The sequence below is a fragment of the Cupressus sempervirens genome, chromosome 3 (assembly GCF_028749045.1).
Source record: "Cupressus sempervirens isolate cs-2001-9-10 chromosome 3, ASM2874904v1, whole genome shotgun sequence".
NCBI lineage: Eukaryota > Viridiplantae > Streptophyta > Pinopsida > Cupressales > Cupressaceae > Cupressus > Cupressus sempervirens.
The window spans coordinates 605,185,125-605,211,719 of record NC_143120.1 but is presented as its reverse complement, the minus strand read 5'-3'; the positions used below and the strand labels follow the sequence as shown (position 1 = coordinate 605,211,719).

The window sequence follows — 26,595 nt, the reverse complement described above, 5'->3', positions numbered from 1 at the left end:
GAGCCATAGGCAGCTGATTGCATATGCCATGCAATATTTCACTACAATATACTACAAAATATTCTGCAGAACTCAGCGTAAACCCTTCAATGTTTGAACATACATTCCCTTCAAAAAAAAATTATGCAATTGGTTGGACTAGAAAGACTTATTTTTATCAGTGATTTTATTTTTTTCAGTGATTTTCTACAAATATCATTAAAGAAATACGGAATCTATCCAATCAAACTTATGCCGAAATTTCTTGCCTGTCTGAAATTGAATCAACCAATATTCTTCTTGACATTACAATGCAGTTGCACACGAATATTCTCCAATGAATGCCAAACTAATACCATGACATGGACCAACCCACCTGCTCCCCAAAATACCTGGAGCAACCCGGTCAACTAGAAAATATGTATAAAAATGCAGATACCAAGAAAAATATTTATCGCAAGCTATGCATGCAAGTAACCATCCCACTCGTATGACTTTTATGCTATGAAAACACGCAAACGTTACTTCAGAACATGCGGAAAAAACCAATATAATTGACAAAACTAAGCAACTGTTAAAGCTTCCACGCATGGCAGATATCTCAGAATTTACATGAATTTCAAGCGGCCCAATAACAAGGATAGACAAGACTGTAATATACTAGCTACATTTAAATTTCCATGATCACCAGTCATTTTGCATGTGTACATCTAGTAACTGTGGTGGCAAAGAACTAAACTTTTCTGTGAGCTCTTCTATCTCCGCCTCTGTGTACTTTAATATTACTGCAAGCAGACAATAATTTATTATTAAACATTATCCAAAATCGAACAGCTCATGAAACCAAAAGAAACCCCAAATACTTCAGCCAGATATTAGAGCTTACAAACTTTTTCACACCAGAAAACAGAATACACAAAAAAAACTCCCTTCATTATGATGAATCTCTTCAGTATATTCTAGATTTCTTGCCACTAAACCACCATTTTAATTCCAACATTAAGAGTTTCTGATAGAAAGCAAACAGTGTTTACAGTCACAAAGGGAACCCGCCATGTAATGCTCATCGCATAAATACAGAGAGAGATTATTATAAGCTTGATAAAGGAAAAGAGAGACCACTTGATCATTCAGGGAGGTCATGGAAGACTTAACCCATCTATATGCATGCAAGAAAAAATTTAAGTACCATACTCTTGTAAGTTAAAAGCAAGCACACAAGGGATGCGAGTGTCAAAGTTCCTGCCTATATGTGATGTCTTTTGGAGTAAGATATGATAAAATGAGAATGTGGTTAAGCAACCCAGATTTAATAGTTCAATAAGAAGGATCAATTAGATATGGAAAATAATTGTTCAAGTTTATAAAGTAAACATGATGATTTTTATAAATGTTTACCATGAATTTTTCTAAGTACTAAATTCTATGTAGCATATTATTGAGAGTGGTTGGTAATCTCCAGTGTAATTATACTAATATGTAAGTCATCCTCATCAAACAAAAATATCGTAACTTTGAATAAAGGTTCATTTGTAAAAACAAATAGAACTAAGAAAATTTTCTATTACACATGACAATTCATGCTTTGTTTCTTTGCACAACTTTTTTATGGTATTTCTGGGTTCCAAAATACCAATTCGATATTTTTACAAGGCTCTTTTGGAAATGATTTGGCATTGCTTTATTGGGAAGCTTGGAAAGTTTTAAAAAGTGTACGCTTTTTCTCTTCATCCTACAAATTTTGAGAATAAAATAGTCGTTGTCTAGTCACTTAGTGCTTCCATTATTAATAACTAGAGGCATCCATTCAATTGAAAGCCAGAGCCACTACTTTCTTATCATGACTATTCGTACATGCTTGAAGATAGCATTCTCATTATTATTGTTGTATCTTTTTTCTTTCAACTTTGATTCTTAAAATAGGCACCGACCAGAACAATTTGAAATGTATGTTGTGAAAAATATAAATTGTCACTATTTGAATACTATTGTCAATGTTGATCTCATTCACTACATCCTCGTGCCCACTGAATTCAAATCTCATTTCTGTTCAGTCTGGCATCGGTGGAGACACCTTTCTCCTATGAATGGAGTGATTTGTCTTGGTCATTGTGTGGGGGCTATGCAGGAGCTAGGAGGGACCTGGCTTCTGCTAGGGCTCTAGCGTTTGCTACTGTCTCTGATGGATCTGTTGTTGGGGCTGACGGATCTGTTGCTAGCGATTCTGGTGTCGTTGGTGGCTCTAGTGTGTTGTCTTGCATTGGAGGTGTTGTGCTAACAAAGGTTCCTTCCCCCCATGCCCTTGGATGTGTAGTTGCCTGCGGTAGCTCACAGGTCTGATGCTGGTGCCTCCTTTCTGGCCCAGGCCAATGGTGGGATGGACTCTCCTGCTCAATCGTTGCCTGCTGTGGGATCTCTTCCTATAACGGTAAGGGGGCATTTGTTCCCTTTGGATCGTTTGTTGGTGCTGTTGGGAATGGGGGTTTGGCTGGTTGCCCACCAAGGGCTTGTTCTTTGCTTGGAATTTCTCATTTGGGGAGAGGAGTTGTTGTTGGTGGGGGTAAGGGTGCAGAGATTGTGCCTTTCCTGGTTTGTCGGTCCATAGTTATTACGCTTGAGGAAACAATGCTGGGATAAATCAGGTGGCTACCGATCTTTCACCCCTTGCAATTATTTACAGATTTAAGGGTTTCTGGCCTAGTCTTCCCCATGAGTGGATGTCTAAGCATTGGGAGTCTTATCATTTCTGATCCAGTCTAGATTTTCCCTTTGGCTAGGGTTATTTATCACCATATTTGAAAATACTATGGACAAACAGGTAATTCTTTGTAAGCATTTTTTTACTTGGGTCGTTTCCCTTCGATGATGAAACCTTGGCACAAGGATTTCAACCCTTTTTCTGAATCCTTCTGCAAGATGCCAATTTGGTTCAGGCTCCCGTACCTCCCTCTTCAGTGAAACTGCTCCTATAGGAAGTGGATAATACTTTTAAGAGATTTTTTAATAGTGGATATGGAATTTCTGATATTCTCCACTCCACCTATGCTCATATTTTGGTTGACATTGATGCTTCCAAGGGGTTGTCTAATGAGATCAAACTCAAGTCTCCAAAGGGTTCCTGGATTCAACCGTTGGACTATGAAGAATTCCCTTTCAGATGTAGAAAGTGTTTTAAGACTGGACATATTGTGGCAGAATGTGAGTTAGAGAAAGCTAAATCAAGGAAGCCCTCTTCTTGGAGGGGGTGCCTCTTCTCAACATTACACTGTTCTGAAGAGCTCTACTCAAGTGAATGGGCTGGAACATTCCAAGGAACTGAATGCCAATAATGCTTCAGATGATGATGTTGTCCCTGCTGATGTTGCTTCAAATGGTGTTCCTGATGTTGCTTCAGAGAGGATTATTCCTCCGGGAGTTGTCCCTGCTAATGGTAACTGATGGTTCATTAGTTGATGTTGTCTCTGTCTCACCTTCTGTTCCTAGGGAGCTTTCTGTCCCTGCTGCTACTGGTTCGGATGGTTTGTCTGCTGCTACAATCTCTTCTTCGGCTCCCGTCCCTAGACTGTCTGTTGCCTCTGTTGTTGCTAGTTGTGTTGGTTTTGTGGACCCGTTGGCTTGGCATGCTCAGGCTGCTAAGGTTGAAGAGGGATGGATAAAGGTAAAAGGAAAACATTCTAAGAAGTCCTCTCCTTTTGATATGACCCTAGGATCTCATAAGAAGAGATCCAAAGGGAAATCCTAATTTGCGTTAGTTGATTGTTTGGGAAGCTGGATGATTGTTTGTCTATTCTTCTTAGGTGGTTGTTCCTTGTTTTCGTAGGGGGGGATGATCTTTGTCTTCTTCCCCTTTCCCTGCCTATGTCTTGTCCTATCTTTGCTTTTTTTTTCATTGTGGATCTTTATACCCATCTTATGTTGTGGGTTTCAGGTCCCTCCTAAAACCTGTTTTGTTTTGGGTTCCTGGGCCTTTTCGAAACTTGCTTTAACTAAATAAAAAAACATTATTAGAGATGGTTGCAACCCACTTGAACATGGAAAATAACAATCTATTTCAAACTGACATGAAGAATAGCAAGTCATACTGTTGTCAACAAATCCAGGTCAAAACATTGTGTTTAATTTCTGTAATGCGAATTCAAACTGTTATGCAAATGAGCTGAGGGAATGTATGGTGTTTAATACATTCTCAGTTCACATAATTTTTAATACTCTACAAGTTGATGAAATACTTTATAAGATCTAATGACTTGTATATTGGATTGCTTATTGTTAATGTTTTGTAGCTTCTATCAGATAAAACTTATATATATATAATCACATTCTTAATCATTATAAACATATGTTATTGATAAACTAATGAAAGTTGAAAAGACACGTCTCTTTGGAGACATGCCTCTTAAATATCATCTAAGTTACCATATTCGCTCACCTATAGGAAAATTCGGAAGTCGATTCACTGTAAATTTGAATTAGATTAGAAGTCGTGTCAAATTCGCTGTTTGACTGGTAAAGTCGCTGCACATTCGGCAAAAGGGACCATGGTTGAATTTAGGAGTATTTTAAACGAATTTTCTTTTATGCAATCGAACCCAGAGAGACTTTTGGTGATGTTGACCGACTGTAAGAAGAATTTGCGCGGAATTGCTTAATTTTATTGTCCTTTTTGTTTGCACACCAAGTTTTTAACATTTCAGCTACTGCCCTTGTGTGAAACACAAGCTAAAGTTTTTAACGCTGCTACAGGTCATATTTATGGTAATGAATTCTGAGCCATCTGTCTCCTTGTCGAAGTCCTCACAGTGAGTGTGACACAGGCTGGCAACTACATAGCATCACAAATACCAAAAATCACATATGGAGAACGTGTTTTGAGGAATGATTCGTTTTTCAGATGTTTCTTTATGATAAGTTTCTGTTTCCTTTGGGCCCTGTTTGGTTGCTGGCATAGGAATAGAAAATTAGAATAGAAAAATGGAATGGGAATGGAAATGAGGAATGGGAATAGAAATAGGCAATTTCAATCCTGTTTGGTGCACTTGGAATTCAACTGGGAATATGTTAATCTATTGTTTGGTTGTACAAAAATAGAATAGGAATAAGGTTAAGTTTTGTATTTTTAAAAACATTTTTCTTAAATTTTTTTTAAATTTATTATTTTTTTAGTTAATTCATTTTCATTTTCATTTTTTTAAACAAATAGATATAATTTTTAAAATTGTTATTAAAAAAAAAATTAAAAAAAATTTAACAAAAAAATTCAAAAAGTAAAAGTAAAAAAAAAAAAAAATTTAAATTTTTAAAAAAATATAAAAAATAATTTTTAATGGAAAATCGGAATGGGAATGGAAATGGCCTATTCCAATAACAAATATTTTTTGGCATAAACATATGCTCATTTTAGGGGCAAAATTGGAATATGTCTTCCTATTCCCAATTCTAATTGAGCTTACCAAACAGCGAATATAAAACATATTCTAATTTCGTTTTCCTATTCCACTCATATTCCAGCAACCAAACGGGGCCTTGGTGTTGTCCAATATGAATTCTTAATTCCATATTTAGCATCAACGTGTGAGATCAGCTGTCATTGGACCAACGAGTTCCAGATTTTCAATTTGCATTTATAGTCTTGAAAGGATAATATCTTGGTTGAGTTTTTAAATGTTTTCTTGAATATGTTCATGATTTTTTGCAAGTAGTTGTTTTGAATATGTTCTGTTTATAATATTGATCATTAGTTAATAAATCAAACAGAGAAGCAACCTCAAGTTATTCATGGTACTATCAGCTCCTACAGGTAAAGCCTTGAAGATGAGTGTTTCGAACTAAATCATTAATATATATAGATGGTGTGTTTTGCTAAATTACTTCAAAATTAGCATAGTGTTGTATGAACGTATTTGCTACAACATATATATATGGTACGGACAAGCCCAAAACGAATCCGAACCCAGCCCAAAAAAAAAAATGATTGAATTTCAAACCCAAATGTCAAACCTGCATCCGAACCAGAATCCGAACTGGCAACTTAGAATATCATATACATATTCATTGAGAATGTAATTTGGAACACAAAAATTACAATAGTGTTGGTACATTTACATCATCCATGAAATTCAACATGGTATCAGAGCAGTTCGGTCTTATAAGACCCTTCATATGGAAATTTGAAATTGAACCGAGTCTCAAGTTTCACAATTCTTTTAGTCATATCGAAGATGTTGCACATGATATTACTTTCTCTCTATAGACAGAACATAATCTGAGTTCTTATTTTGATGGCCTTGTCCGTATTGCACATGATAGTTGGGAGCACTATGAAGCTCTGAAGCCTATGCTACAAACCTCAAGTCTTATAGCCAGTCGATGTTTAAATTTGGTGTAATGCAACTGTGAAATGTCCCTTTTCTGATTTTATATGATATTTTAAACCTCTAATCAGATCTTTAAGATCAAACAACCAATATTTCAAAGATCTACCAATTTCTCAATAAACCCCAAATCGGGTATGTCGGAAATAGTGCCAAAAACTTCATAGCTTCACATATTATTAACAAATCTGAAAGTGGACATTTTTATAGAAATTTCAGCAACATAACAGCTTACAAAATGACATTTTCAGATCTGTATAACATTTACACAACAGCTCCCAAACGGAGGACAAAAACAATGCTCATCGAGCTCCCGAAAACAACACAAAATAGCCGAAAACACCACAAAAGCACTGATAATCTATCATAGAAGTATAATCATGACCAAATACATATATTCACCTCTATTTTAACATCTTAAGGTCTAAAATACAGCAGCAACCCAAACTGATATGAAATACTCAACTGGAAACACCAAACTCTTACAAAAAACACACCCGAAAACCCACAAATCTGCACTATTCAGCACAAAGGCAAACTCTGCATGAGCTTGCACATGGAATGGCTTCAAACTCCCGTCCTTAGCCTTCCTGGAAACCTGCAAACTCCCGTTCTTGGGTCTCCTTCTCCACAGGTTTGGCAGCCTCTGAAGAACAACAAAGAAATGAGCAAAAATCAAGTTCTCGAATCAGCCCAAAATGCCTCCAAACTCCTTAAACGAGGGCATAACCCTAACTCACGTCTAAGAGGGGTTAATAAAACATATTTTAATAATAATTTTCATTTATTAGTCCGTTAGCTTACAAAGATTATCCCCTTTTTCCGAAACTTCACCTTTTTGGGCCTGCCTGCCTTAGCAAAGATTATTATTTTTAATTATTTGAAAAGGGGACATGACAAGTCCTCCCCTTCCAAATATTGCTTGTCCTCAAGCAATGGCTGAACAATAGACCAATCAATCCACCTGGATCCCAAATGTAGTCATGAACTATACTATTGTCAATTAACACAGGCTCCTGCAATATCCTCTGCAATATAACCAAGAGGAATCCATAATCAAACTGACAATTACTGCTCAACCAAACTCCAAAGTCACAACTTCCACAGTCAGAAACCCACGAGACACAAACTCTTAGAACATCAAAACTCAAGTAAAGTGGACAAATCAAATTGCCAACATAGTAAATACCATCAACGCATCCTACTGGCCTATACGGAATGTACAATCCAACTCTGCAACAATGGTGAATGCTCTCGAATGAAACTATACCAAGTATGGAGAATCCACACACTGTACAACTCCTGCAGTCAACACAACTCTGCAGATCACCAGCCACTGTCTCATAACCATAACTCCCATGCACCCCTGATGGTGAAAAGCCATCACAAGATAAACAGCAAGAAATGGAACCCAAACCAAGTTTGTCTGCCATCAACTCCTCAACACAAGGATCAAATGCTAACTGATGTACATACCTTGCAATATAATGTTGATAAAAAAAACCAACCTCAGTCAACAGCTCACCATGAACAAGTGATACAACCCACTGTGACTGATCACCAGCTAAGTTAGGAGATTTCATAGCCAAAGGAGTAGAATCAATAACAACACCCGCTGAAGCATCACTCCGAAACTCCTGCTCTAAGTCATGTATTATCAAGCTGTCAACTGCAGAACCTATCGCCATGTCGTGCCCATCACAACTCTCATCCCGAGGCGTTAAACTATCCCATAACTGATGATAAGCACTAGGAACCAAAGTACATCTCTGTATCATCATCTCATCAACATGATCATCAAAGGTAAATTGATGAGCATACCTCACAATGTAATGCTGATAGAATGCACCAATCTCAGTCAATGGCTCAGACTGCAATCCAGATGTAACTAACTGCAATCGATCACTAACCAAGTTGGAGCTGACTACTACCTCTAAAGACATCGCCAAGGGAGTAGTATTACTAACAGGAACCATGCCAACTATCGGCTCACCAACATCACACATGGTCTTTGATACAGCATCTCTAGTCTTCGTGCCATTAGTGCTAGAGGTCATCACCATGTCAGGCATACCACAACAATCTGCTGCAGCACCCAACTCAACTGAACCTAACTCTAGTGGGGATGAACCCGATATGCCAATGTTAGTATCAAGGATGGATGCATCCCCATCTCCACTATCTTTGACAATCTCGACCATGGACATCCTCGGATCATCAGACACCACAGCTTGTGACTGTACAGAATCTAGTAAAGACTGTAGTTGCTCTAACTCCATGGTCACCTTAGCCAAATGAAACTGTGACTCCTTGAAAGCCAACTGTGTACTCTCAAGAATCTCAGAAGTCACCTCAAGCTGCTCAGTAAGCTCACTCACCTCATCTTCCTTGGCCAACAATGCATCATATGCTGTACTGCCCCACTCCATAAGATAATCTCTGTCAGCTACCAACTGCATATACTCCTGTCTCAGAATCTGGATAGCCTCCCATAAAGAGTGCAACTCTGTCAAGGAAAGATAACTGCCTCCCTGCTCATCACTAGTAGGAGAACCCCATCCATAAACTGCTAACAATTGATGAGTAGCATCGAAATGTTGGCAAGCGATAGCAATGTCTCGCTCACTAACTCTCAACTGATTAGACACATGATGGCACTGGCTTGACTATCTCCTACAAACCTCCTTTGATGCACTGTCTAAAGGAGTATCCTCAAAGTTACTAGTCTCTAGATTATTACCATCCATATCCTATGAATCAACTCTAAAGCTCATATCAACAAACGGAGTATCAAAAACTATAGCACTGTTGTCCAACTCCTTTGTACCCAAGGAAACTAAGTCTTCAAAACTGCCCACTACATCCTCCTGGATGTCATCAATGCCAATATGATCCTGGGACTCATCTGTACACACTGCCAAATATGAAAGATCATCAACACATTCCAGCAAGTATGGTCGACTGGATATATGAACAAAGCCCAACACCGGTATATAAAAACTAATACCAACATCGGACAAGCTGCTAGCACAAGAAAAGACAACACCGTGCAATCTGCTAATCAAATCCATGATAGCACCCAAACAAACACTGCTACCAAAAAGTGTTAAAGATCTCCAGTCAACTGAATCCCAAATGCCAATATAACAATCTCGAGTCCATATCTGTAAACTAGAATCAGCTGGTAACTCAAGCAAAATCCTCACTTGAGTAATATGACCAATACCAACTAACTCCACATACTTGTCATGATGAGATAATGAAGTCACAATACTGTCTTTGTTCACTTTCAACTGGCTAGACAAATCATGCGAAGTACTACCAGCCTCAAACTCATGTAATGAAGCATCTAACTGTGCCTAGTACTCTTTCTCAGCAAATTCATGAATGCTCAATGTCTGCTCATCTCTACTAGGTATCTCACCATCATGCACAACAACATCCTCATAATCATCATCTGAACCCACTACGCTGTAGTCACTGCCTGCTGTAACTATACCATCCTGAATACCTGTGACATCACCCTTTAACGACCTGTATACAATTGTCTCAATTTGAGTATCAAGTTGACCATTACTATCAATCTGCATAATATCCTTTCTCACTACCTCTTGTGGCGGAGTAGAATCTAAGACCTCTACCTGGCTATAAGCTAGTTTCTCAAACTCCTCATGCAAGTTCTTGGTAATTGTGTCACCTGCCCTGTGAGAAAATTTGCCAAATAGAAATCTGGTCAACTTATCCACCTTAGCTGGGTCGGACAACATGTCATTCATCATACGGTGGTGCTCAACCAACTGTTCAGACATGTCATGGCTTATTTTCCTAAGTTTATCTCGAATGTCTAAATAACCATCCTTTCTACTGTTCTGACTCTGGATATCAATTGTCCAAGATCGTGTCCTCTGAGACTCTGTACTATACCTGTCCATTATGGATAAAGTAGAGTGTAACCCCAATAGGTTATAACTTCTTCAAACACCAAGAACTAACATGCAAATGATTAGAAGTAGCATGCAACCATAGATTTTGACATGCAGCTAATTAGAAGCAACATGCAACCACCAAATTCACCAAGAACTAACATGCAAATGATTAGAAGTAGCATGCAACCATAGATTTTAACATGCAGCTAATTAGAAGCAACATGCAACCACCAAATTCACCAAGAACTAACATGCAAATCATTAGAAGTAGCATGCAACCATAAATTTTGACATGCAACTAATTAAAAGCAACATGCAACCATAAATTATGACATGCAAGAGTTGGGTAGTTGTCAAAACTGACATGCAAACTTCTACAAATCCTCAGGCTGGCAAGATCATAGCTCTGATACCACTAAAATGTTCCTTTTCTGATTTTATATGATATTTCAAACCTCTAATCAGATCTTTAAGATCAAACAACTAATATTTCAAAGATCTACCAATTTCTCAATAAACCCCAAATCGGGTATGCCGGAAATAGTGTCAAAAACTTCATAGCTTCACATATTATTAACAAATCTGAAAGTGGACATTTTTATAGAAATTTCAGCAACATAACGGCCTACAAAATGACATTTTCAAATCTGTATAACATTTACACAACAGCTCCCAAACGGAGGACAAAAACAATGCTCATCGAGCTCCCGAAAACAACACAAAATAGCCGGAAACACCACAAAAGCACTATATCATAGAAGTATAATCATGACCAAATACATATATTCAGCTCTATTTTAACATCTTAAAGTCTGAAATACAGCAGCAACCCAAACTGATATGAAATACTCAATTGGAAACACCAAACTCTTACAAAAAACACGCCCGAAAACCCACAAATCTGCACTGTTCAGCACAAAGGCAAACTCTACATGAGCTTGCACATGGAATGGCTTCAAACTCCCGTCCTTAGCCTTCCTGGAAACCTGCAAACTCCTGTTCTTGAGTCTCCTTCTCCACAGGTTTGGCAGCCTCTGAAGAACAACAAAGAGTTGAGCAAAAATCAAGTTCTCGAATCAGCCCAAAATGCCTCCAAACTCTTTAAAAGAGGGCATAACCCTAACTCACGTCTAAGAGGGGTTAATAAAATATATTTTAATAATAATTTTCATTTATTAGTCCATTAGCTTCCAAAGATTATCCCCTTTTTCCGAAACTTCACCTTTTTGGGCCTGCCTGCCTTAGCAAAGATTATTATTTTTAATTATTTGAAAAGGGGACATGACAAACTGGGCTTGATGGGCTATCTTGAGATTATCAAGAGGATATCTAAGATTTTGATAGACCAGTGACAGATCAGGTCATGAAGTCAGCTCTTTAAATTCTTGCGCATTTGGAGGTTCCAACCTGTGTGTATGAATGGCTTAATGCCATCGATAAAATTGATGGTTGGAATGGCCAAGCCCTATATCCACACAAATCTCAATCTTGTTGGTGCATGCATTGCAACACATGTAATTGTATTTGTTGCAATGCATGGAACGAGTTCCACACGAATTTTGAGTTCCACATGAAATGCTTGCTGCTCAGAACAGGTGTTTCAATACCACTTGGCATGGCATACAATGTTCATGTAAGACATCGTAGGATAGTATAGGGAGAGTACGTCATCGCAAGGTATGGAACTGAAAGAGGTGAAAGAAGAATTATATTTGGAAAGGGAAAATCTTTTATGATCTAAATGATACTGACGAAGTCCATTAGAAAATTCACTTTCTAATTAAACCGCACTCCTACATGGATGAACAAGAAGGTATTAATAAGAGCACGATGGGTGCTTTTGAAATCATACAGTTAGAGCGAGCACACAATGGAGTTGAGAGTACATGTTATGAGTACGGTGATAATAGAGGACCAAGGAGGCCAAGAATGATATGAGATACAAAGAATCAAAAGTGGTAGATAATATGATTTTTTGGTGTTGATAGCAGTGACAGATGGAAAGGCAAAAGGAATAGATAACCCCCGCATGCCGATTAAAATATGGAATGGTGACATTTGAATTAGTAAGCGGTCCCACCACTTACAAATCAAACTAAAAAATAAAAGTTGAATGAATTATAAGCATGGGAACCAAGGGGAGAATAAGAAAAGAATATTGATCGAGATTTAAATCATAAGTGATTCCAAATCGAATGCCGCATAGAATAGAAGGGACTTGCCACCAAGGAAGACCAAGAGATAATAACCTTGGGGCCTCCACAATAGATAAAGGTAAAGGTAAATTAAGGAAATATGTATTTTATATTATGGAGATCATGAATATATTATATACAAGGATTTATTTATATTATAATATGATGTGGTAATGTATATATAGCATAATAATTGATATTAAGTTGTATATATAGCATAATAATTGATATTAATTCAATTAATGTTGTTTGTGATCATTTGACTGCATTGATTATTGGAATAAAACTAATTCATCATCAATTAAGTACAATTTTTTTTAGAATAATTATTAAAGGGAATTTTTTATTACTATAAGAGCTATTTGCCTTGATCTTTTCCTCCGAGTATGTTCTTGCAGAAGAAAAATGGGAGTCTTGATGTTTAGAGGGAGCCTGACATTAAAGGCAATCTTGAAAGAGAGGGAGTAGAAAGAGGATATGATTCAATCAACCTTCGGTGATCTTTTGATCATATTGATTCAAAAAGAATAAACCGTGTTGAGATGAATTCTCTAATGATTAATAAATTGCAGCAGTCAAGAGGACTGTAATTCATGAATATACCTTGTCACTGTGATTTTAATGGGCCTACCCCTTGTGTACATGAGGAAGTGACGAATTCCAAATAATCATCACTTGTATTTGGAGAAGTTGTTGTAAGGTAATGATCTTACAATAACTTGTATTATGAGATCAAAAAAATTGAGTATATGGTGAATGTCTTGCATCTCAACATTCTGGGAGGCCATTACTCAAAGAGCACTTGGTGAATATCATTGATATTTAGGGAGACCAATACTCTTAATATCAGATGTGATAACAAACCTTATTTAGAGTACTTAATGGATATCATTGATATTCTGGGAGGCTAATACTCTTGATATCAGATGTGATATCAAAATTTTTGAGTACTTGGTGAATATCGAATGTCGATATTCTGGGAGACCAATACTCACGATATGAGATGTGATATCAAACCTTATTGAGTACTTGGTGAATATCATATGTTGATATTCTGGAAGACCAATACTCATAATATCAAATGTGATATCATAATGTTGAATATCTTATTATGAAAGACATCCTTATATTACTTTGAGGTAATATGCGTGTTTATCCTCCATAGCTAAGAGGGAGGGTTAATGTTTTATAGCTTCTATCGGATAAAACTTATATACATATCACATTCTTAATCATTATAAACATATGTTATTGATAAACTACTGAAAGTTGAAGAGACATGTCTCTTTGGAGACATGCCTGTTAAATATCATATACATATTCATTGAGAACGTAATTTGGAAAACAGAAATTACAATAGTGTTAGTACATTTACATTGTCCATGAAATTCAACACTTATTGATACATCTCTGCATAAGAAATTTGACAAAAGAAAAATATTACTTGGTATATACATAGCCTAATGCAACGTGGAGCTTCCCATCCTGTGGAAACTGTGGCAGAGAGCTTATTTTCTCTACTCCAGCATGCATTGCTGGGTCTAGGTGGCATCTCCAGCCTATGAGGATTTGTGGAGAGCTTAATATTTGAGGAATGTTCTTCACATTGGCATGCAGGCAGAGGATCACATACAGGTGTCAAACGAAGGAAGTAAAAATGGCCTTGTTTGTTTTCTGCAACATAATGAGAACCTCGCCTTTCTCTACTGTTTTTCTACTTGTTATTTTAGTTTCTATGCTGAGAAGAATGTTTTTTATCCTTCTTTAGAGAATATGGGACATTAGGATGTTTGAGAAAAAAGCTATCAAATGTTTCCCCTTACAAAGTCTGTTCTATTATAAACATATAAATTCCCTGGTTAAAAACTTATGTCTTCCTGTTGAGTTTTATGAAGCTTTCAAGGACAAGGTTTCTGCTGATCTCGTAGAAAATTGGTGGGGACCTTTGAGGAAGAACATGAACAAATCCCTGGTTAAAATATTCTGTCCTACAAAACTTTAGCTAACCAGAAGCATTAAGGCTAAAAAAGCATTCTTCCTAATATTATCTATGTTTCACAAACAAGATTTGTTTAGAGTAGATTTGATTACAAATTTAAAACATTTACAACTAATTCAGCTGAATGTAATTATTTAACTACCTCTAGATTTTAACCTAAAATAAATGGCAGATGTTCTTGAAAAGAAATTCAGAAATGGATCAGACAAAGATAAGTCATACATTCAATATAGTGGTATTTAATTGTAATTATCATTTGATTTTAAAATATAGTGTTATTTAATTGTAATTATCATTTGATTTTAAGATAGCGGTTTGTAGATGATAGTCATCATATGAAATTGTTATAATGTATTTGTGGACTAACCCGGGTGGTTGCAAAAGCATCCTTAGTTTGATTTCGATCTCAGTTTTCCAAGGTATGTGGTTTTCAATTTCTGTAGTAATTTCATCTGATGGTATTCCAAGTTTTTAATTAAGAAATTTTGTCTAACTGATTTTAACAGTAAATCTTATTCACATGAACATGAAAGATATAACTGTCTTCCTATGAAACAAAGTAGAAACTGTATTTTTTTTAGTACGGTATTTGTTAATTTAGACTTAAAAAAAGTGGATGTTACATCCCAATTTTTGACCTAGCTTGAAATATAGCCGTTGAGGTTCGCATGAAGTCAGTTGGCAGAGTTTAATTTGTTATAATCTGGCAAAATGGTAAGATAGTTAGTCGTTATGATTTCGAGTGAAGATGACATGTTAGTTGATCGTTAATCACGAATTCATGAAATTAAGATGAAAGGTTAATTGTTATGATTATTTATGATTAAATAATTTAATTACTGAAAAATTCCTTGTAGGGAGCATGTCGAAGGGGTGGAAGCATTGTCAAAAAAGAATTAGGCAAGGCATCACCATCACTGGGCAGATGAGTAAAGGACCTAGCGATTTGAAATAGAATACATCTGCGAGACTCGCATGAGTTATGATTATTTATGATTAAATTAATTATAAAATGTATCTTAAAGGATTTTAATTTATCTTTCATATTTAAATACGTGCATATAATATAAAACGATTCGGCACCATTACAATTTAATAATTTAACAAAATGATATTTATATGTACCTATAAGATTATAATAATGTTCATAATTTAATAACATTTGAATTATAATTATAACTCTATTCTTTCCATTTTATTATTCCTCGCTTTTAGCCAATTGGCACTTGGTTTGGAAATCAATTTATTATTTGGCATTTGGAACCATTTTATAATCTTTTTCCTTTTTAATCGTTTCCTCTTCTCTTCTATGTTTTAATCGATTAATTACTTGGGGATTTAAATCGAATTTATGATTGGAATTTGTATGGTTTCTTGTAATTGTAGGAAGCCGTAAGGTCTGGCTCAAGTCTATATTATGAAACCATTAACATATATCGGCATTATTTTCCTACTCTCGGCTTTCAAGCCTTTTAAACATTCAAACCCCCAACCGATTAGCAGATATACTATGCTTACGGCTGAGTGTTCTTGCCACAGGTCTCAGCTAAGGATTGGCGATCTCATCCAACACACAATCAGCATAGTCACGTAAGATGTTATGATATATTCCACAAAATCGTATTCCTTTTCTATTCTTTTCCTGAATGGTAATGATCATGAAATCACTCCTTTAGCTGACGTTTAAGTCATTGGGTTTCATAGTAACAGCATAGAATGTTATGTCTCTGATTCAAACACAAGTTTGTCATGTATCTTAAACTGTCGCTTCTATTTGCAATACATAAAATAGTTAATTAAGTCTGATGCCTCCCTTTCTCTGATTTAAGTTACCGTATTTCTTTATTTGAGAAAAGATAAATATCTCTGGAATCTTTTATGAATCAGGACAAAGGAGTAACATTCCAGTATTAAACCATTACAGTCTGATTGGCATATATAAATATCTTCATAAGTGAACACCAAGGAATTCACCAGGCGCAATGCCAGAGTATGGTGAAGGTGTGAAGTAACACAATGAATATAATTTGATAGCACCAGGGAGTCACCGGCTTGCTGGCCTGAAATAGGTGAGGAGGTGCAGAGAATCTACAATAAACAAGCATGTTATCAGAATGAGATAATAACATGATAATTAAACATTACTTTAGCTCATGCATGCTCCACTAATGAAGAATATTGTCAAGAATGTCGTCAATTTTGAGATCTTTAAAGAACATAATCATGGAATTTGAATGATGGTTGTATTAAAACTTCTTGAATTATTGATAGAGTCATCAGCTCTGAGAATTCCGAATACCTAGGACTCACCCAGATGTGTAGCCGAGAAGAAGGGTGATGAGGTGTGAGAAAGGAATCACCAATAATATGAATCAGTATCAGATATGACATTTCAATATTTATCATTTAATATGAATTAATTAATAGTTCATGCATATTCCTGTTATAGTGATCTTTTGTTGCCAAGTCGTATGGTGAGTTAATTACCAAGAAGCCCAGTGGATGGCAAGATGAACCCTGTCTATTCCGAGTAGGGAGGGCCTTTCTTGTTAGAGATCGTGTGGAGATAAGATTTGGTTTGAGGTTGGGTGGTTAAGCCCTTGACAATGTTTCCTCTCTCCACAAGTTTCCGGACACACATCAAACAAAGATAAGTCATACATTCAATTGGTTGTCGAAAACAAGTATTATCGCTTTTATGGTTAAAATGCAAGAAGGTAAGATTAATTGTGTTATTTCATTATTTCACCTAGATGCAAAAGATAGATTTTATGGATTACTTTTCATTTATATGAATTTTGAATATGAGTAAATGTTCTAATCCTAAGTTATTGTCACAATTAAGTAATCGGAAGGGAAGGAATCTGAAGCCCTAATTGATCGAGAGATGACTGGAACCCTAAATGATACAGTGGTATCGAAAACCCTAATTGAATCCGTGGTATTGAAAGCCCTAATTGTATCTGTGGTATTGGAAGCCCTAATTGAACCCGTGGTATTGGAAGACCTAATTGTATCCGTGGTATCGGAAGCCCTAGGAGAATCCGTGGCATTGGAAGCCCTAAGTGATATAGCGGTATCAAAAGCCTTAAATGAATCGATGATAAATGATGCCCTAATTGATACAGTGGTATGTGATGCCCTAATTTAAAATATAGTGGTATTTAATTGTAATTATCATTTGATTTTAAGATAACGGTTTGTAGATGATAAGTCATCATATGAAATTGTTATAGTGTATTTGTGGACTAACCTGGGTGATTGCAAAAGCATCCCTATCTTGATTTCAATCTCAGTTTTTCGAGGTATGTGGTTTTCAATTTCTGTAGTAATTTCATTTGATGGTATTTCAAGTTTTTAGTTAAAAAATTTGTCTAATTGATTTTAACGGTAAATCTTCTTCACATGAATATGAATGATATAACTGTCTTCCTATGAAACGAAGTAGAAACTGTATTTTTTTGAGTATGGTATTTGTTAATTTAGACCCGGAAAAAGTGGATGTTACAATTATATCCTACAAAACTTTAGCTAACCAGAAGCATTAAGGCTAAAAAAGCACTCTTCCTAATATTATCTATGTTTCACAAACAAGATTTGATTACAAGCTGGGAGACCACGTAAAGGGCCAAAAATTCTTGTCAATGTTGTAATCAATTGTTCTAGAAGGATAAGAAAAAGTTAAGACTTCAATTATGAAGAAACTAAGATGTTAATGACTTACCAGACCCTAGGATCGCCACCTCTAAAGAAGACTAATTATCAAGTAAAGTTGCCAAAATCATGAAATAGAGGAGTGTGATTAGATCAAGTGAATCAATTTACCTTGTTGTGAAAATATGCATCTAATACTGGGGGGATACAATTAAAGAAAGGTATGTCCTTTTAGAGGCAACAATTCCCATGTGCAAGGGTATAAGATGAAGTCGCAAACACATTCAATCAAGAAGGATGGGAAAAGATATCAAGAATAATGGAATATCTTTTAAGTTTCAGCAGATCAAGCTCTCAATACTGAAAGATTAGAGATAATAAATTATATTTAATACTCTGCACGAGGAAGAGTTCAGAGGGTAAATATATCATATTTAACTTCTGGCAAGCATTGTATAATAGAAAGTTGGCAAGCTCAAACTTACCTATACATCAATACTGATTTACAGAATATTATATTTAAATGCTAGTAATAAGGGGCCAATTTATGGCCCCATATTTATACTGTAGCTTTAATATCATTTTATAATAGTGTACTCATAACTATTCATAATCCATTTGAAGTCAGTACTCTCCTAGCCTATTCCTTTTCACTCACTATTGTCCCTTAAGAGGATAGGTTGGTTTTGTAAGGGACAGGCAGAGTGAATCCTCGCAAGGTAGGTGAATCCCAAGATGGGGTACAGACAGGGTCCTGAAGCCTTGAGGGAGCCTACTTGTAGGGTTAATGATTAGAAGAGAAGTAAGGAATTGAGGCTTAAGTATGTTAGCTGTCAAATGTATTATGAATTATTAATTAATTCTTAATTTAATCTGATTTTAATGCATTGCGATTGGAAATTTGTAGCCTCCTAGCAAGAAACATTACAAAGACCAAGTTAAATTAAAATTTTCATTTCCAAGCACAATCCAAACCCTAGTTGGGAATTCTAGGGTAAATCAATTAACGTCTCAATAGGGTCATTACAATTGATATCAGAGTATGATCTTGTGATTCTGCAAGACAAACTTACCTTAATCACCACCTAGTTAGGGTTAACTATTCAACCCTTTCTTGAGTAAGTTAAAAATATAATCAAGCAGGCTAGGATTGTGTTTCTATATCAATATGTATGTTCCTTGAACTACTTGTATAATATAAGTTAAAAATATAATCAAGCAGGCTAGGATTGTGTTTCTATATCAATATGTATGTTCCTTGAACTACTTGTATAATATAAACATGCTTTCTTTAAGTATATTACTTCCTAACTAATACAAACATACTTGCTTTAAGTGTATTTTATATTCATACTCTTCAGATGTATTACGATAATAGATAGTCGTCTATTATTAGTTAATGGTAATCAATTGTACATATCTAGTTAGCTTTAAGTTAGCGTTCGCTTTTTTAGCTTTCTCTATTAGAATAGAATGTTTCTATTCTTTTCGATCATCGTTTTATTCTTTTGTATGTAATGACTTTTCGGTCTCTGTCAATAACAAGCAAGTATTTTACCAATTACTTTCGTAATATGGTATCAAAGCATGGTTAAATTTTTTTGAAAATAATAATTTCCTAATTGAAATTCAAAGATCATTATTTTCAAAATATTTTTTTCCTTACAAACCTTGCTTCACAAATCTGTTTAATTTTTGGCTAAGGTTTTTTTCGAAGAACAAAGTCTGAAAATCGCGAGCTAAGGTTTGAGGATTTTAAAAAATCACAATTTGAAGAGATCGCATGGTGAAATTGTGATTAACCGCACATGTCAGTAAAGGGCGATTTCTCCTCTGCTCATGTTCAAAAACCATGGCTTTTACCAACTAAAATGGTCGTTTTTTGAGGCATTTTTTCTACAGACGGCTTTTGCGACCTCAGACCTGCATTTGCTGCCGTTTGTGGAGTCAACTCTCCACGTCTTCAACCCTCTTTAGTTTCGTCTCAACCTCTAGTCAAACCCTAACACAAAAATCAGCAAGTTTTGTCTCAAATCAGCCATTTTTCTGCAAATCCGAGCTTTCATGGCTGCCACCTACATTTTTTTTTGAAACCCTAATTTTTTACCTTGAAAAAATATTTTGATTTCAAATTCTTGGTGGATTTTTTGAGAGCTCAATTGGGTTGTCAAATTTTTCTGGATGCCTCAATTTTCGAACCAACAAATCCAAAAAATGACACCATATTCCTTCTGGGTTTTTTGAGCTCTCTTCTAGGTTTCTCGAGCTCTCTTCTGGGTCACTCTCCGATTTTTCTGTCTTCCATTTTTTTTGCCTTGAAGAATGTGCCTTTACAGAGTTTCACTTTTTTTCATTGAAAAACGTGCCATGGCATCTCTCACAAACATTCTGCTCGAGCACAACTCCAAATTCAACAGTCGAAATTATGGCACTTGGAAGCATCGGATCATCACAATTTTTGAATATTGGAACACCGATCAACTTGTACTGGGTGTTATGAAGCGTCTAGCTTCTCCGAGTTCTGATCAGGATACATGGGATTCTGATCAGGATACATGGGATCTAAATAATAGAGAGGCGGTAATGCTTCTCAAATTTATCCGTGGCCAATGATCAGCTTTCTCATACTCCATCCAACAAGACAGCAGCCGAGATCTGGACACATCTCAAAGGTCTTCATGAGACGTCTAACAAAACCAGAGCTTTCTTTTTGAAGAACACCGTTTTCTATTATCATGGATGAGCGAACCTTGCTCCAAGCACACCTGAATAGGATTCACGAAATCCGTGATCAATTACTTGCCATCGATCACAAGATGAAGAGGATATTGTGGTTATCGCTCTTCGGAGTTTACCAAAGTCCTATGAGCATTTTATCGAGACTCTCAACATCACGTCTACTGGTGTTGATTTGAAGTTCACTGATCTCTGCACACTATTGCTTCAGCAAGATCAGTGGAAACAAGAGTTCAGTAGCAGCGCCATCTCCACCTCCACAGAGCAAGCCTTTGCTGTTGAATCCTTTCAGAGGGATAAAAGCAAGTTTCAGCAACCATCTCAGCAGAACTCTTTTGCTCCAGCATCAGATGGTTCCCGAAAGAAGAACATTCAATGCAACTACTGCCACAAGTTTGGACAAATGAAGGTTGAATGTCGAAAACGCTTAGCTGCACAATCTGAGAAATTAGGTTCGCAGCCCAAAGAGAATAGTGCAGAGCACACTGAGCAGGGAGAGTCTGCCTTTTATGCCTTCATGGCTAAAAACCTATAGATCATGTGAAGTCGTATGCCTGGTACATTGATTCAAGTGCCTCTTGTCATTTCACTCACTGCAAAGACTAGTTTACTGACTACCAGCCTTATTCAGACTTTGTTATTTTTTGTGGCAGAGAAGAGTACACGGTTGTCGGCAAAGGCAACATTCAGATTCAATCTGGTGGGATATTCCTTGATGTGTACTATGTTCCAGGGATGGAACAAAATCTACTCTCACTCAGTTAGTTGCTACAACATTCTCCACACTTGACAATCACCTTCAGTTCACATCAGTGCACCATCACTAATCGAGCGACTAAGTATACTGTTGCAATGGGTCTTGAGGATCATGATCTTTTCAGACTTATTGATTCTGGTGATTCTCGAGACTTCGCTATGGCTGCTCGGCGGTCTTCTCTCAGCACACTTTGGGATCAACGATATGGGCACTTAAATGTGCATTATCTCTCACAGCTTGCTTGGGATGAGCTTGTTCTTGAATTGCCAAAGATTCAGCCTCAGCAGCTTGGAGTTTGCGATGCATACTAAGTTGGGAAGCAACATCGCACACCTTTCACCAATGGCAATTCATGGGGAGCTTCTCAGGTACTTCAGCTTGTTCATATCAATATCTGCAGCCCTATGGCCACTCCTCTTGTTCTTGGGTCCAGGTATTTTCTGTTGTTTGATGATGATTTTAGTAGAAAATTTTGGGTGTATTTCCTTAAAAAGAAATTCGATGCATTTCCTATATTTCAAAAGTTTAAACCTTTAGTTGAAAAAGAGTCTGGGAAATCTATTATTACTCTTAGATCACACAATGGGGGGTGGATTTTGTTCTAATGTTTTCTCTAGCTTCTTGGATACACATGGCATCAAACGCCAGCTAACCACACCCCATACGCCACAACAAAACAGTGTAGTTGAACGTCGAAATAGGACACAATCACCGAGATGGCTCGATCCATGCTCGAACATAAATATGTTCCGAAGAAGTTTTGGGCAAAAGCAATCAACACTGCAATTTATCTATTGAACTGATCACCTACAATGGCGATCAAAGGTAGAACTTCGGAAGGGGCCTAGTCAAGTCACAAGCCCAAAATCAGTCACCTAAAAGTTTTTGGCTCCCTTTCTTTTGTTTGGATCCTTGATGCGTCACGCACCAAGTTGGATGCCAAGAGTCAGAAACTCATGGTTGTTGGATATAGCAATCTTCACAAAGCCTACCACTTGATCAATGTTGAGACATCTCGTCTCATCTACAGTCGTGATGTAGTCTTTGATGAGCAGCAACGACCTTTCATGCTTGTTTCTCCTGATCCTGATCTAGCAAACCAACCTATGAAGGCTCATGATTTGGGAGTTCGGCTTCCATCAGGTCCACCTGATGGGAGGGCTCCAAAAGCGCCTGCAACTCCAGTTATACCAGTGATACCTGTAAAGACACCTCTGGCTTCTCTTGTAGGATCACCTCGCTTTGTAGACGCTTCACCTGAGTTTGATCCAGATTGTTCTGATGAAGAACCTGATCATCATGCATCTCTTGATACTCATGTTGATCATTCTCCTATCCGGCCTAAGTGGTGGGCTAAGACACTTGTTGATCTTCATGATGATGAGCTCATTGATGGGAGAACTACTCGAAAAAAGAGCAAAACTACAGAGTTAACTTTTCTCTCATGGCCAACATTCATAGTGTGTTTGAACCTCAAACATATTCTGAGGCTAAAGGAATTCCAGAGTGGGAACAGGCCATGACATCTGAACACCAGAACCTATTGAAGAACAACATTTGGGTCCTTTCTAATCTTCCACCAAGGAAGAAACCCATTGGCTGCAAATGGGTTTACGAAATCAAATACAAATCATATGGTACTTTTAATAAGTACAAAGCTCGTTTAGTAGCGAAGGGTTTTTCTCAGCGTCAGGGCATTGATTATAAAGAGACCTTTGCTCCTCCTGCAAAGATGAGCACCATCAAATTAGTCCTAGCCATGGTAGCACAGTTTGCCTAGAAGGTCCATCAGATGGACATCAAGAGTGCTTTCCTAAATGGTGATCTCCATGAAAAGGTCTACATGACACAACCTCCTAGTTTCAAGGTTGCTGGTAAAGACCATCAAGTTCTCAAATTGGTAAAAGCTCTCTATGGCTTGAAGCAGGCCCCTCGGGCATGGTACATAAAAATTGACAAGTACCTCAATGATCAAGGCTTCAAGAGGAGTTCTTTAGACTCAAATTTGTACATCAAGACTACTGACAATGACATCATCCTTCTAGTTATTTATGTGGATGATCTAATCATCACTGGCAGTTCGGCATCTTTGATTTAGGGAATCAAATAGAATTTATGCCAGTTTTTTGATATGACTGACCTTGGGCTCATGCATTATTGCTTAGGTGTTGAAGTTTGGCAACTGTTTTCTAATATATTCATCTCTTAGTCCAAATATGTCAAGGCCCTGTTAGACAAATTCTGTATGCAGGATTGCAAGCCTGCATCTACACCTATGGAGAAAGGTCTCAAGATATCCGCAAAGTCTAATTCTCCTTCCGTTGATTATAATACATACAAGCAACTAGTAGGCAGTCTCATCTACCTCTCTGCTACTAGGCCTGATATCAGCTTCACAGTCAGCTATATTTTACGCTTTATGACAGCTACTAAGGCTGATCACTAGATGGCAGCAAAGCGTGTGCTTTGTTATGTGAAGGGCACTTCAAATTATGGACTTCTACACTCTCGAAGTTCTAATCCTAAACTCATTGGGTTCACAAATTCAAATTGGGTAGGCTTTGTTGATGATAACAAGTGAACTTCTGGATATGTTCAGTTTGGGATCCGGTGTAGTCACATGGGTTAATAAGAAGCAGCAAACAATTTCTCTCTCCTCTACAAAGGCCGAATACAAAGGGACTATTAAGGCAGGATGTGAAGCTGTTTGGCTTCGTCGGATGCTTGAGGATATGCAGATGTCACTAGCAGGACCAACTACTCTGTTTGTTGATAATGAAGGCGTTATCAAGTTAGTCTGAAATCCAATCTTCCATGAACGAACCAAGCATGTGGACATTCACTGTCATTACATACAACAGCTGGTTGAAGACGGGACTATAGATTTGCCGTATATTCCTACCACAGGCAGACTGCAGACATTCTCACCAAGCCTCTTGGTCCTAATAAGTTTGTCAAATTCAGAGGACAGCTTGGTGTTCTAGATAGATTAACTATTAAGAGAAAGTATTACGATAATAGATGGTCGTCTATTATTAGTTAATGGTAATCTATTGTAAATATCTAGTTAGCTTTCGCTTTTTTAGCTTTCTCTGTTAAAATAGAATGTTTCTATTCTTTACAATCATCATTTTATTCTTTTGTATATAATGACCTTTCGGTCCCTATTAATAACAAACAAGTATTTTACCAATTACTTCATAATAAGATGTACATGTGTGTTTACTTCACAAACTAATAACTTCATGCATGTTTACTCCATAAGAACATTCCTCAGTGCTTGCTTTGTGCCTTACATGTCTGATGTGTACTTATTGCTTGTTTCATGTCTTACATGTACTCATTGCTTGTTTCATGCCTTACATGTATGGCATGTACTTATTGCTTGCTTAATGTCTTACATGCCTCACATGTATTTATTTCTTGCTTCATGCCTTACATGTCTAATGAATATTTGTGTATTGCTTCAAGTCTTACATGTCTGCTGTGTATTTAAGTGTATTGCTTCATGCTGTGTATCTAGTATGTATTCGTTATTTTATGCCGAATGTGTACTTTTTGCTTTGAAAGCATTTAAATAGCTTCATGCATTCTTGTATATAACTCATGCCTTGCATATATTTGTATGCGTGACTTATGCCTTAGATATAATTCCTACAAGTATTCATGTGTATACTTCATCATTTGTGCACTACGTGCATTCATGTGTATGCTTTATGACTAAAATGAATTCATGTGTATATAATCTGGCATAAATATATATACAAATCTATATATAATTGACATAAATACAAGTAAAACTACTACTTCTTACCACAATAAATCAAGAGGATATCACATAGATTCCTCTGCTGTATATCTGATTGCTTCTGCTGTCCAAATGTCCTCCTCGAATGCTGATCAATGTATTTTAGACTCCTCCATCAAGGTTGAAGGGTGATAATCTTCAAGGTTGTGACAGTTAGAATGAGAAGTGTCCTTTGCTGCTAACTGTATGTCCTTTCATGACTAAATCGCTCCTTTAATTCACTATTATTTATTCTTTACTGATCCTTAATTCTGTCTTAGAGGAGATCATTGCCATTAAGGAAAGAAGATTGATCCCTTCAAGCAAAAACTGTTCAACATATGTGTTGCCCACATTTTAGTCCCCCTTTTAAGCTTCTAGCTTGGGCTCTCCAATGCAAATCATTCTAAGTGTCCAAGTCTAGTTTTCCCCTTAGGTGTTTTCTTCACATCGATTTCAACTTCACTCTCACTATGCAGGCTTACATGAATTCACTGCTCTGCCTTCTTCCCCAACCCTTCATCTAGGATTTATGCAAATCAGATGTGTCGAGGTCTTCATTGTCCTAGGATTAGGTGGGATTGTTGTAGAGCGTCTTCCCCTGATGAGAAGAGAGCTTAGACTCATTTGAATCATTCAAAAGTTGCCCAAGTACGATCCTTTCAAAAATTCACCTATTTGGCTACTCCTCAGCCAAAAGCAAAACTCATTCAAGGAGATTCTGACTCACGAAGAAAGGTGGCATCCAGAAGCATAGTGTTAACGGAATTTGAAGAAAAATGATAAGAGCACGGTGTTAAAGGCAAAGGAGTCCCTAAATTTTCCCGAAAATGAAGAAAGGAGTTAGTCTTAGCACTAAGACAAAGTTTCACCTCTATGACTGCTCCCCGCTCGAAGTAGTCCAAAAGTCATTTTTTCGACAGAGGAAGTCGATCTGCATTTTTGGTGATGAGAGGAGATAATATGCTTACAGGATTTCCATCTAGTATTACGAATTTAATCAAACGCATGGAGTATATATATGAAGTGTTCACTTTCGGAAGACGTTTAGAGGAGTTTAGAGCTTGAGATTCATTGAATTGACAAAATTCCATCTTAGTGTTCGTGTTATCGGAGCTTCACTAGTTTTGGCTACTCCTTTGACCGGAAGAGCACACTATGTGCCACTTCTCCAACAGGCTAAGTTAAAGT

The 26,595-nt window shown here is 36.8% G+C and overlaps 1 protein-coding gene across 1 annotated transcript in view; it reads right to left on the bottom strand.

Moving 5' to 3' along the window:
- Positions 1 to 229: 229 nt before the first annotated feature.
- Positions 230 to 26,595, bottom strand: part of LOC149568128 (mitotic-spindle organizing protein 1-like) — a 61,925-nt gene continuing 35,559 nt past the window's right edge. Inside the window, exon 2 of the mRNA XM_089821129.1 lies at positions 230 to 764. The gene's annotated coding sequence lies outside the window, so the exon portion shown is untranslated. The remainder of the gene's footprint in view (positions 765 to 26,595) is intronic.